Below are 5,261 nucleotides of genomic sequence, written 5' to 3'. Positions count from 1 at the left end.
AATCTCCAGCTTGAGACTGAGGTCCTGGAGGGGGAGGGCAGAATACTGATGTGACACAACATGACCTTGACTTTCATCCCCCCTTGGGCAGTGGTTCCCAAACCTTTCCAACTAGCAGTTCCCTTGACCTACTGGGCCATTGGCCACAGCTCCCCATTAGGGCTACAATCCTATAGTGTATAGGGTGGCAGATTTTCACCAGGATTCTGCATCTCCCCTGGCTGGATTCCATGGCTTCCCAGGGAGCCTCAGTTTGGGAATCACTGCACTTGACGTTCATGACTTTGCTCTTTCAGCTGTGTTCAGCCTGGGCTGATGCAAGCCTCTGGGGTGGGCGGGAAGGAAGGTGGGGAGGGAGGCATTCCTGGGTGGGGGGAGGGCGGGCGGTGGGCAGGTGGGGAGCGGGAGGCGGGGCTGGGATCCAGCGCTTATGCTGGATCCCAACCCCCGTTCCCGGGGAGCTTGGAGCAGCTCCAAGCCACTCCGCTGTCCTCAGGAGGTGGCACAAGTCCAAGGAGACCCATAGGGGAAAAGTCACCTTACCCGGAGGTAAGGGGAAAAGTTTCCTCTTGCCTCTGGCTGGGCCGCCTTGGGCCCCTGTCCTATGCTGGATACAACGCAAGCCTCTTGGCTTGCCTGTTCCAGCGCAGGGTAGGATTGCAACCAAAAAAGTTATGTTTTTTTGCTGGCCAAAATAAATTTTCAAGCTAAGTCTGTGCTTTGACACCCGTCCATTTTTGACTTGCATTCGTGCTCTGGTCCCCAACCAGAAGAAAGCACAAGGTATCATTTAAGATGGCATGAAATCAAATGCCAGTAATTAAAGGCATGAATTCTCCCCGCAGAGGTCTCGTCCGTCCTGATCATGGGGGGCTTAGCTGCCTCCGGGGTTGGTGTTCTCCTGCTCCTGGTGGTTGTCATCTCTTTCTGCTACCGACGGAAGCACTGTGGGAAAGGTGAGGTGTCATTCTCAGAAGCTAAGCAGGGTCAGGCCTGGTTAATCCTTGGATGGGAGACCGCTTGGGAATACTGGGTGCTGCAGGCTTCTACCATAGTCTTTCGAGACTGAAGGTTGCCAACCAACCGTTCTCAGCCCTCCCAGGAATTACGTGGGGCCTTGTGCCCCTGAGCTGCAGCCCACGTCAACAATCCTTGAGTGACCTTTGGGGAGAAAGTTGGGGTACAAAATCAAATGATCTGTTTGCTGCCAGCCTATAGTTAAGGCTGCATTGTCAGAATGCTGGATAGAGGCAGGGTTATTCCCTCTTCCTCTGAGCTCCTCTGGTCTGTGGACTTGGTTAGGCCCACTGAATATCCCCACCTGGTCTTCAAAGCCTCTCCCCCTCCTTTTCCATTGGCCTGACATCTCCCTGCTACGGACGGCGGCTCCAGACGCAACCATTTGAGCTGTTTTCCTGGGGTCCCGCAGACACTTGCCCCTGCACAGTTTCTTGGGAAAACCAGTGGGTGGAATGGTGCCACCAGTGGAGCTTGCGAACAGCAGATATATGGGCCTGCTCTTCTCCCAGCTAGCTGCCCAAGGGGATAGGGATCCACCCATGCCTCCGTTGAATAATGCTACCCAATCTACATAGGGATGGATCAGAGAAGGGCTTCAGTGCATCTTGCCACTTCCTGGTGTTTTCACATGCCCATCCCAGAGCTCTCCAAGATCTGGAATGTGCGCAGATGTCATTGTTTAAATCCCCTGGAGTGAAATCCTGTAGAAGACCAAGTTTTCAGCTCACACCTCTGTCTGTCCATAAATCCTGCAGCCAAGCGGGGGGCGCAGCTCTCCAAAGCAGATATCCTTGTGCAGATCACCACGAGCGAGAGCAGCCCAAGCCGGCCGAGTGAGACAGAGGGTGATGGCAAGGAGCCCATGGTGACGGGGAGCCAAGAACTGAAGGTGAGCTCAACTGGGAGTGTGGGAGACTCACAGTAGATCCACCCAAACTGAGGCTCTAAGTCAGTGTGGTCCAGCAAAGATGTGTACAGTAATGTACACTTTGAACCCCCAGAGATGTGTCGCCTTACTGGGTGATGCCAAAAGGTCCTTCTCTTTCCACAAGTGCCAACCAGATGAATCGACATGCTCAAAAGCAGGGTGTGATGGTGACATTTATTCATTGATTTAAGACATGTATACCCTGCCTTCCCAGTGTTTTTAGAACACGAACATCATCCCTGGCATCTTTTCCTCAGCAGGTGGTACCTGCTGGCATCCTGCCTTTGAAACAGAAAAGTTCTGTTCTCCACTAATAGTTAGGATAGCAGATTTGTGGGCAGTGGGTCTAATGCTCTCTTAATGCTGTCTAACCTAGTGCCCACCACACCTGACGGCAAAGAGGCCTACCTGTGAACTTCTTCATAACTGGTCCATTCTTTTCATTCTTTCCTAAAGCAGCTATGGGAGGTGAACCTGGGGTTCCCTTGTTGTAGTCCAATGCTCTAACCATTGCACCACACTGTGAATCGGCCCTCCAAATAATTTGGTGGTACCTTAACCTTGCTTCATTGGCATTTCTGTCTTTGTCCTCCCCAGGATCCCACCAATGGCTCCTACAAGGTCCGCGCCCATGAGGAGCAATGTTTAGGAAGCAGCTTCTCTGAGTACACGCCAACCACCCGACCTTTGTTTGGGGCATCTTATCTCTACCCTTCCGCTGGGCCGGTCCAGCCCAAGTTGAATGAGTATGCCCACCGGTACACCCTGGGTACACCAGGCTCTCGTGCAGCCTATGACCCACACGAGCGACTTTGCCCTCAGGAAAGCATGTACAGTGGGACGGCCTACCTCACAGCCCCCTACAGCCGGGCTTTCACCAGCTACGTCAAGCCCAGCAGCTACGAGAAGGCCGAGAGCGGGTATGAGCAGTCGGACCAGGCCAGTAAGACCTCGGGCTGCTCCCGCTTCTCTTATACCTCCCTGTCCCAGCAGTCCGACTATGGGCGCCCTGCCCACCAACGCATGCAGACCCACGTATGACTCGTGCCTGACCCCTGCCAACCTCCGGTCGTCTTCAGAAGGGAGAGAACAGGGAGCGGACACTTCATGTGGCTAATGGACTCCAAAACAGCCAGATAGACTCGGTGCCGAAGACCTGGGCTGAGACATGCCATTCTCATCCTCCGGGGAAGATGGCTGCCAGGCTAGCTTAGCAACGCAGAGTTGCTGTCAAGATGGCCAATAGCCTGCTTGTAAGTCATCTTCATCTGTAGCCAGGTCCATCTCTCTTGGGGAGCGTGAGAGGAAACTGTTTTTAGCCACCTCCATGTCAGGACGTGAAAGTGAATTTTGGACAGCCAAAGGCACATCTCTGCTGAAACTGGAAACAAGTTTTCATGGCTTATTAAGAAGTCTTGGTCTAGGTCTGACTTCAAAATGGTGGACGTGGCTGGCTGCCAGGCCAAGAGTGCTAGTGGAAGCAGCCAGCAGCTCAGCACTTTCAAAATGGTGCTAGGACACGAGTCGGCAATGGGACTACAGGACTCTCTCGCTCTTTGCTCACTGATAGACTTGCCCAGAAAGGAAAGACTCCAGACTCTGCTCCAGACGCATGATCTTGGGAAATCTCTAAGCATGGGTGCTAGGCTTTCCTGATACCCACAAAACCCTCTCTTCCCCCTCCCCCCTGCATCCCATTTGTCTCACCACTGCTCCCTCTCCAATTTCCTGATACCCACAAACCCCTCTATTGCCCCTTCCCCCTGCATCCCGTTTGTCTCTCCACTGCTCCCTCTCCAATTTCCTGATACCCACAAAACCCTCTCTTCCCCCTCCCCACTGCATCCCGTTTGTCAAAATTTATCAATCAATCAATCAAATCCTTTATTGCTTAACCATTGGTCATTACATTTGGAAAGAAAAATAAAATATATAAAATGTATATATACTTTAGTATAATAGTGCCATACAGTAAAACTCAGTTATTAACAAATTGAATAAAACACGATCTTATCTTTTTAGCCGCAAGGGCAAAATGTGCCACAGCAAAAGTAACATTTGATTGTAAATCCTCAAGTAGATAATAAACTAGTTGTTCAGGGGAATAACCACACAGGGATTTTACTATTGGTTCCAAAAAACGGCTTCTCGGATTCCCATATAAGGGGCAAATCAGTAAATAATGTAACACATCTTCAACTTGCCCACATCCATAAACACAAAGGCGCTTTCCTATAGGAATTTTTTTATATCTACCCTCTAAATATGCTGAAGGCATTTGTTGAAATCTCAGTTCAGTAAAAGCTCTTCTTAACTGTGGGTAAGTCAGAGTCTCAAAATAAATGGACATCATATGCTGGATGTTAATATGGGGATACCAGCTCGAATATCGAGATTCCCATAAAGAAACTTTGTCTTGGTAAGTTTCCCAGTCATAAATCCATTCCCTGAGCTCTTTAGGACTCAGGCACAGAAACTTGTCATACTCCAGGTTAAAATACTTTAACTTAAAAAAAACCTGATTGGCCCATCCTCCAATAAGCATCTGTTCGTTCCAGCATTTTTTTGCTAGAGCTGACTCTTCCATAGCATTGATCCTTCTCCAAAATCGGAAGTAAGCAAGGTCCATTCTAATGGCTAAAGATGGCAGTCCTAGCTCTGCTCTAATATGAACCGCAGGAGTGCCTGGAGACAGTCCTAATATTTGTCTCAAAAATTTATTTTGTAAGACTTCTAAGTTTCCCTTAAATGAGTCTCCCCACAACTCTGCCCCATATAACATATGAGGTAAGATCTTTGCTTCATGAACTTTAATCAGTGGGGGAATTAACTGTCCGCCTCTAGCATAAAAATTTTTTTTAACAAACCCATCTGTCTGGCACTGGAGATTAAAATCATCTCACTATGTTGTTTCCAGGTCAGACTCTTTGAAAATTGTATGCCAAGATATTTAAATGAATTTACCTGTTCTATAACATGCCCATCAAGCTTCCATTTATGATTGACACAGCCCTTCCCAAAAATCATGATCTTACTTTTAGAGTAATTTATTTTTAAATGCTCTTCCTTGCAAAGTTGACCAAATCTATACAACATCCTCTTAAGTCCAATTTGATTCTGAGACATCATAACTAAATCATCTGCATACAGCAGAATAGAAATCTTCCTATCTCCTATAGAAGGAGGAAAAAAAGATAGAGAGGACATTTGTGGGATCAAATTATTTACATAAAAGTTAAATAAAAAAGGAGCTAATATACAGCCCTGTTTAACCCCCCTATTGACCTGGATCTTTTTGGTCAAATAACCTCAA

Source organism: Tiliqua scincoides, chromosome 10 (assembly GCF_035046505.1).
Source record: "Tiliqua scincoides isolate rTilSci1 chromosome 10, rTilSci1.hap2, whole genome shotgun sequence".
Lineage (NCBI taxonomy): Eukaryota > Metazoa > Chordata > Lepidosauria > Squamata > Scincidae > Tiliqua > Tiliqua scincoides.
The sequence above is the reverse complement of the archived record's forward strand: the minus strand, read 5'-3'. Positions refer to the sequence as shown.